Below are 9,005 nucleotides of genomic sequence, written 5' to 3'. Positions count from 1 at the left end.
ATTACCATTTATTTTCTCTTAAACATCATTTTATAGATTTTCCTTCTTATGTTGGTCATATGTGACTGGACTAAGTGATCCCTCTACTCTAATCTCTAAAAGTGAAGCTCACTGTTCAGACTCCTTTAGTGTGAGCCGTTACTCTATCTAGGGAGCATCTTTCTACTAGATATTTCTGTTTGAGTTTCTCCCTAGCTAAAACAGAGTTGAAAATACTTGCATCATAGCATAACGTTCAAATTAAACAAAAGGATAGGAGGGAAGGCCATTAGTTCTATGTGGATGCTGGTTTTCAGAAGATGTCTATTGAATTTCTTTTGATCTAATAAAGTAAAAGGAAAATCTAGTAAATTAAACTATGATGCTTTTAAAAGAGGTATTGATATGTGTAACCAGTTCAACTCTACTTAGGAATTCATAGCTTTATTTTAAATAACACATATCCATTTCAATATTTAGTTTTCACAAAAAGTCTGTAAAATTGAAATGATACTTTTTTTTTAAATCACTGGGTAGCTAGAAAATTTACCAGAGGTTAGAATTTGCATTTTATCAGTAAAACCAAATGTTGAAAAGAGAAAATGGGAGGACTAAGTCAGAGAAAGCAAGAATTTTAGAGAAATTTTAGGTTTGAGGTAGAACAGAGCTTCCATACTCAGAAGGCAGAAAGAAAAATAAAAGTTCAATTACCTATAGAAAAAAGCACTTATAATGACATGATAGGGAATTTTGAGGGGGCCCAGAGGCAACTAAACAATGATATCTATATCTGAAATAGTGTATTATAGAAGAATTGAATCTAAACCATTTGATTGGTTAACCTTCCTACTCAAGTGTTATGTGAATGCTTCTCTGTATTTTTCATAGATATTTCTGCAAACATGGTGTGTGTGTGTGTGTGTGTTCTTATGTAGCTCAGACTGTGCTTATTTTGGAATGTAGCTAAAGATGACTTTGAACTTGTGATAATCCTTTCTTTACCTTCCTAGTTCTGAGGTTCCAGATATACACTACCACATCCAATTTATAGAATACTTTTATTCAAACCATTATAATGAATGTACAAAGAGAACAATAGGAACAATGGTGAAATAATTATACAACAATAAATATAGACTAGAACTTCAAGTAGTGAGGCTTGCTAGGCTTGACAAGGCAAATACTGTGTGTAGGGCAGCTTAGACAAGAAAAATATGTTTTTCTCACAGTTCTGAAGGACAAGTATCTGAGATCAAAATGTCATTAGAATTGACTTCTTCTGCAATGCACTGCCTCATAGATGACTTCCGTCCATCCATCCACCCGTCTGTCCATCTACTAGTCCATTCGTCCATCCACTCGTCCGTCCGTCCGTCCGTCCGTCCATCCATCCATCCATCCATGTATCCATGTATCTATCTATGTATCTCTCTCTCTCTCTCTCTCTCTCTCTCTCTCTCTCTCTCTCTCTCTCTCTCTCTCTCTCTCTCTCTGTTCTTTATGTCCCTATGTCCTAATGTCTTTTAATGCAGATAGAGAGTCCTACTGGATCGAGCCTTTCTCTTGTAAATACATTCTATCCAAATTGACTTTTTAAATGCTAATCTCCAAATACAGCCACATTTCTGGATTTGGAGGGACATAGTTCAGAATTCACCAAATAATAAATAGGGATAGAGAAAAAAGCATTACTTTAGGAAGATGACTGCCACTTTAAACTGACAACATTCCCCTCACTACTGAAAACAAAAAGGCTAAACGTGTCAAGCGTTTTCTGGGAGCAAAGTGAAGACCCATGAAATCTACCTGAAGAATGCAATACCTTCTTTCCATTTGTGTAACTTCCAAGAGATGAACATTTACCAGTCATGTGATGCTTCATCTAAATTGAAATAGAATAAGGTAGAAAAGACCAATTATTAAATGCTGATTTATTACCTGTCTAACTGCCAAAGTTTGTTCTTGCAGAATTCTTCCAGATTTCACTGTAGCCATGAATTACCATCACATAGAAATGCATTCATAGCTACTGCCACATAACACAACCAAATTAAGTCACCTTTGTGATATTAAAGTCTTCCTACACATTGCTGTCACAATTACAGACACATTGCCATAGATTTAAGCTAAGATAAAGTGGACTGGGGAGATGAAACAGTCAGTTAAATGCCTGCTGTGCAAGCATCAGTACTTGATTTGGATTCTAAGCACACATGTAACAGCTGGACATGGTGGAGTGCATTCATAACACTAGCAATGGAGGGACAGTGGCAAGGAGATGACTAGACAAAATTGGCTTGTCAGCTTAGTCAAATCAATGAGCTCCAGGTTTGTGAGGGGATTTGTCTAAAAAAATATGGTGTGGTGACACACATTGTTTTCCCCAACAAAGACCATTTTCTGAAAGCTCCCTAAAACATCCAGTCCTTGATTTGAACAAGTTTCACCTCAGCTGACAGCTGACTTAGGTGAAGAAGGCTTCTTGGTGACAAGAAGGCTTCCCATCTATAACATTGAAGCATGTTCTTGACTCATGCATGAATGTCCTCAGGGCCTTTCTGTCGTCTTCTTCAGGGTTTGATTAAACTCTTCAAATTTGTGGATATGTTGGATTAAGAAATCCCATAGCATTTGGTGACCTTTGTTTCTGCAATGTGGATCATGTCCTTACCAATATAGAAGTTCATGGCCAAGGCTGACTGGAATTTGCCACCTAGGGCAGAAATGCCAATGGTCCATATCAGGTTCTTCATCTTGTGCTTGAAGACAAGCAGTTGAATGCAGAACTCCTGCTCTGCTCCATGAGGTCTGGGAAGCCAGCCAGCTTGACCACTGGCATGGGGTTGTAGAGTTTGAGCAAGTTGCAGATGGTGGAGAGCTGGGCCTGCTGATGTACTTTATCAGAAAACACTTTCAGCTGCTTCAGGAAGGACTCTTTGTGGTAGTTAGGATGTACATTGTCATAGTTGGGCACCACAGGTGACAGGAACTTGGGGCAGGCATAGTTTTTCATAGACCTTGGGGTTACCCTTCTGCATATGGAGCATCTTGTTGCTATTTCTCATGCAGTGGGAGGTGTATGCTCTCATCAATCTGCATGGGGTACATGGTGAGAGCAATGGCCAACAGAGCATGAATCTGCTCATTCTGCTTGTTAGTCATTTCACACTTGTATGTGGTCCTCTGGATGTACAGGAGGATGTTGGCAAAGACCCAGATAGCATCCTGGTAGTGACACATCATCAGACACTCAAAGCCAACATGATAGTATGGACACACATTTTAAATCTCAGCTCCCAGGAGGTAGAAGCCAGTGGATGTTTATGTTGGAGGCCAGTCTGGGCTACATAGTAAGTTTCAGGGCAGCCTATGCTGTATAGAGAGATCCTGTCTTAAAATAATGATGATGGTAGCAACAATAATTTGGCTGGGGCTTGAGTTTAAAAGTGTTTACTACTGTTGCAGAGGACCAATATTTGATTCCCAGAACCCACGTCAGTGGCTCATCATCATTTGTAACTCTAGTTCCAGGGCATCTCATGCCCTCTGACTTCTATGGGAACCTGAATGCATATGGTGTCCACAAACTCATGCTAGTACACATACATATAAAAAAACCCAGAATATCTAAAAAATTAGATGGAGAGAATCTGAGGAAGACACTTGGAATAGACCTCTAGGCCCACCCATGAATATCTATGCTATACATGCATGTATACCAACACAAATATGTACACATAACACATGTGAACACACAAACACACACACAGATTATACATCAAATTGCTTTTCTTTTGTTTTCATTTTCTCCCAGAGCAAGTAGCTCTCCAAATTCTGAAACTTGGGTATAATCCATATTCCTGATGTAGAGACTACTATTGTCTGTGGCATTGGAAGAATGAATCAGATGGCCTGGATTTTGCTTCCAGTATCTATTCACTGGCCTCAAGTTATATGCTGTGCTATTTTCTTCTTGTTACCTAATAAAATAATCTGAAGAAAACAAATTAAAAATGAAAGGATTTGTTCTGTCTCACAGTTCAAGTGTACAGTCCATCATAGTGGGGAGGTTAAGGCAGCTGGTGATTGAAGCATTGGGAAACCAGAAGCATTGGGAAACCACATGCATGCTGGTGCTCAGCTCACTTGCTCAATTTTATATAGTTCAAGATCCAACCTATTCTGGCTAGTTTTATGTCAACTGGACACAAGCTAGGGTGATTTGGGAATAGGGACTCTCAATTGAGAAAACAACTATGTAAGGTCATGCTGCAGGGAAGCCGGTAGGAAATTTTAGTCTTCTAGTTCTTTTGGCCTGGATTCCTAGTGGCCAGTGTGGCCTATGATCTAGTAGGGAGTCTCTGTCAAAGTTGGGAGCTAGCCTTTTGGTGGTTAGGTTGGCCTTTGGTGCAGCAGGGGGTCTTTGTTCTTCTGACTGGTGTGGCCTGTTTTTCTGACTGCTGTGCTCTACATCTGGTCTTTCAACTGGTGTGGACTGTACCTGAGCCAATGAGGTCTGCTCCTCTGATTGGTTTGGACTGCACCCAAGTAGTGGAATCCTTCCAGTTGGGGGCAGAGCCCAGCAGTGGTTTTTGTGCTGAGGTGGGAGAGGGAGTGCTGTGGGATGGTCTGTGTGTCAAGTTGCTCTGTTGGTCAATAAATAAAACACTGATTTTTTTTTTTATTAAATAAAACACTGGCTAAGCCAGTGGCTAGGCAGGAAGTATAGGCGGGACTAACAGAGAGGAGAAAAGAAAGAACAGGAAGGCAGAGAGAGAGAGTCACTACCAGCTGCCACCATGACAAGCAGCATGTGAAGATGCCGGTAAGCCACGAGCCATGTGGCAAGGTATAGATTTATGGAAATGGATTAATTTAAACTATAAGAACAGTTAGCAAGAAGCCTGCCACGGCCATGCAGTTTGTAAGCAATATAAGTCTCTGTGTTTACTTGGTTGGGTCTGAGCGGCTGTGGGACTGGTGGGTGACAAAGATTTGTCCTGACTGTGGGCAAGGCAGGAAAACTCTAGTTACACTCTAGGCCACAGAGTGTAAGCTGGGGATCAGAATCTGGAGAGTGGGGCAGCTCTGCTGGGAGGCAGGTTACTCACCTGTTCTTCCAACTGATGTGGACAGTACCTGAGCCAATTGAGTTGAGGGGAAGGGCTGGTTGTGGGGAGGATGATGAGGTTGGAGGGTGTAGATGGTGGAATGGTTCTTGGGGGAACAAGATGAGGGGTGCAGTCCGGTTGGCCAGGTGGATCACTCACCCACACCTTCACTCGGTGGGGACTATACCCAAGCAGTGGAATTCCACCGGAGTCAATATCAGTAATTTTTATTATTTTCACACCATTACTTTAAGTAACCATGATTATTGAAATGAAGAAGTGATTGTAATTATACATGTATGTCACTGTAGAACTATGGATATATAAGACTGTAGATGACAATGAGGTGAAGAAAATTCAAATCCATAGATAAGCTCTACGTATAGTAAGATCTGAAAATATGAATGGGATTTTAAGAAAATTAACATTTGTACAGAGAATTGAAAGTTCCACTTGAATAAACATGTATGTATATACATGCAAATATATATATATATCTAGTTAAGTTTGCTCATTTTTGCTTAAATAGTGACTGTTAGAACTTTCTCTAAAAACCATTTGTTTTATTTTATTTTACAAATAGCTGTTAACTTCTGGGATAAACCCTAATAGCTTATGTAGACCGGCTGCTGTAGCCCTGTCTAACTTTGCTGATAGCTGGTTCCCCGAGGGCAAGTCACCATCTATCTCTACAGGCTCCAGCCTAGGAGAAGCCTGTAGCAATCACTGTTAGAGGGATTGGTGTCTGAAAGATCTTTTAAAGGTCTAAACAAGATTTAATCTTCTTAGTCTCATTTTGGATAATTGGGAACCTATTGAATTGTGATGTGGAAGCATTGCTTTCTAAATGATAAAGACTGGGAGGTCTGAGATGGCAGATTTGGAGTAAAAGGTGGTGCTCACCCCCATTGGCAACATTAAATAAAACAAGACGGTACTTGTGTGAGTTGCCCATTCAAGTGGGTAGAATCGATTGAGAAGATTTTTTATGTGGAACATCCTGAAGTGGCAAGAATGACTTAATATGAGGTTGATCAGCAACATTAAAGGAAAGAGATTACAATTGGGGTAGGGATGTTTGTCTGAAACCTGCTCTTGCCTTACATCATGCTAACTCCTCCCAATACTTAACAGATATGTTGATGGAACAGGTCTTTAAAGAACCAATTCCCATTCAGTGCCAGGAATGTCCATTAGCTCTTAGTGGCTGCAATATCGTAGCATTGTGTAGACCGACTCTGGGAAGTCTTTGGTGTATTGGCTGTCAGCAAGAGTTTGTATAAATTACTAGCCATACTCAGAAAGAGGATATGGCCCAATTGGTCTAGTGCTACCCCTTATCAGAGAATTTGCTCAGCTGATACAACAGGTGGATGATGGTCACAGCAAATGTTTTAGATTCAAGGGTATGTGCACTTACGGAGTTACTCCTATAGGTCCCCAAATGTGAGCCTTGGAAAGATGTGTTGAATTTTGCATAGCTACACTTGGTCACCTAATAGATTACCCTCACCAATATACTCATGGGACAACAGTGAAATGCTTGAAATGGGCTTTGAGATCCAGATAGGTAAAGTTGTTAAGAAAATTAGGTCTGACCAAATTAGTATTGTTGCTCTCAGTTTCCCCTGAGAGGTGGAATATAAGTCCCTATTGCTGAAGGTAACATACGCTTTGGACACATGACCAGAGGACCTTAGCTGGAATAGACCTGAAAGCTTCCTCCATGGGGACTGCTTTCACAGTACCAGAAGATGTCATGCACACTTCTGAGGGAGGGAAGCTCCCAACAGTCTGATATGGCTATGCTGTCTATGAACTACAACAGTGATCAGAACGACATGACAACCCTAAAGGTAAAATGGTGGCATGCTGTGGGATGTTAATGTATGTCCTGTGGGAGCCCTTCTTGGGTTCCTTGTGGCGTTACCCAGCAGGTTTGCATAGAGGATGATTAGGACCATGGGCCTGAGTGCAGGTGTCTGAGATGGTCTGCACTTGGCTGTACTGGGGGATGGTCTGTATGTCAAGTTGCTCTGATTGGTCAATAAATAAAACCTGATTGGTCGTGGCTAGGCAGGAAGTATAGGCGGGACTAACAGAGGAGAAATAAAAGAACAGGAAGGCAGAAGGAGACTGCCAGCCACTGCCAGGACAAGCAGCATGTGAAGATGCTGGTAAGCCACGAGCCGTGTGGCAAGGTATAGATTTGTAGAAATGCGTTACTTTAAGATATAGGAACAGTTAACAGGAGGCCTGCCACGGCCATACAGTTTGTAAGCAATATAAGTCTCTGTGTTTGCTTGGTTGGGTCTGAGCGGCTGTGGGACTGGCGGGTGACAGAGATTTGTCCTGACTGTGGGCAAGGCAGGAAAACTCTAGCTACAGTGGCATGCATACCTCACAGTAATCAACAGCTGTCTAGTTGGACTTAAAGTCTACTCAACAAGAGGAAAACTAAGCCTGGCACAGAAACCTAGCTGACTACTCAGTGCTCATAAAGTCATGGATGTTGGAAGAGAACCCACAGCAGCCACTTTACTAAACAAACATAATAGCTAACAACTTTCCAAATATTTATCCTCAAACCCACAGATGAGTATAGTTCTCACCCTCATCAAAGAAAGTTCTCTTTGTGACTGAAAACCATTAATAGGCCCAAATGAAGAGAACAAGAGATTATGTGACGCTCCATTCCAACCAGTACATCTACAGCATGATTCCTATGCCAAAGACTCATGGATCATTGTGGAAGAGGAGATGGAAATGTTGTATGAGTTAGTTGAACAGGAGATTTTCTTGGAGATTGTGTTTCCTAGAAATGCCAGAGAAGCCACACTCATTACCTTTTATCAACCTGGCTGCCTAAAAAAGACCTGAACAATGGTCACACCAATAGATATGCTAACACAGTTTTCAAGACTTTTTAGCATTGTCCAAATACACAAGATGCTTTGTTTGAAGCTGTTACCACTATGGAAAAAAATAATTATAATTGGATATATTTGAGAGATATATGTCATATATACATTACATACATATATTCCTTTATCCAACAAAACAACCCAATTTATATAACAGCTATTAGCATCATAAACATGAGTTTCTCTAACATGATAAATTTTAATTAAATTTAAAATGTTTTTACCAATCCATTCAAAATTCATTGGCAGACAAACAATGGTGAGTTCAGGTGACAAGATTAGGAAACAGAAATATGGACTTTAGCTTCCAAAGTGGCAACACTGATGCAGCATGTACTTCGAATTAAACTATTTCAGTTTAAAGAGGCGAAAGGAGGAAGGGGATAAATTACTATGCCTAGTAAACAATATAACTGGTAAGAAGTTTCTGCATACATTATCTTACCTCTTTGTGATGCCGAGCTGAATTCTCTCTGTTCTCTCTGCCTCATCATTGCTGGAGTTGACAGTTTCCCAAACTCTGACAGAGTCCTAGTTCATTCAGACTCTCACCAGTTTCGCTTAAGAGCTTTTCTGAAGGTAGGAGAGAGTATTATCTTTATCCACACACAACACTGAAGGGCACGGGAAAAACAGTCCAAGTGGTTACGGAATGTGTTCTGAATTGGTTACAAATGGATTGAGACACATTTGCCCACAGCAAGCGCCAGGCCTACCATGCTCTTAGTAGTTTTCCTCCCTTTGATCTTCAACTGTGTCTGAGATTATCTTTAAAATAAACTAATTGTTTGAGAGTGACCTGAACAAAAGTATGCAGAAACTCAAGAAAATGATGTAACAAATATACATGTTTTTTCTGTATTGATCATTACTTTGTTACATTTTCTTTTCTGTATTTTGATAAATGTATTTATATTTGTATGTATGAAAAGTTATTTCCTACTGCTTCATAATTGTTCCAGGTGAATCAAAATACAAAATTTCAGGAATA

The 9,005-nt window shown here is 40.3% G+C and overlaps 2 pseudogenes; one reads left to right on the top strand and one right to left on the bottom strand.

Moving 5' to 3' along the window:
• Window positions 1-2,526: 2,526 nt before the first annotated feature.
• On the bottom strand, window positions 2,527-3,255 carry LOC102915349 (eukaryotic translation initiation factor 3 subunit L pseudogene; annotated as a pseudogene).
• A 1,955-nt stretch (window positions 3,256-5,210) lies between these two features.
• On the top strand, window positions 5,211-6,660 carry LOC143269614 (putative ATP-dependent RNA helicase DDX17 pseudogene; annotated as a pseudogene).
• Window positions 6,661-9,005: the final 2,345 nt, after the last annotated feature.

The sequence above is a fragment of the Peromyscus maniculatus genome, chromosome 19 (assembly GCF_049852395.1).
Source record: "Peromyscus maniculatus bairdii isolate BWxNUB_F1_BW_parent chromosome 19, HU_Pman_BW_mat_3.1, whole genome shotgun sequence".
In the NCBI taxonomy this organism is placed as follows: Eukaryota; Metazoa; Chordata; class Mammalia; order Rodentia; family Cricetidae; genus Peromyscus; species Peromyscus maniculatus.
This window is presented reverse-complemented; position numbering and strand designations above follow the sequence as displayed.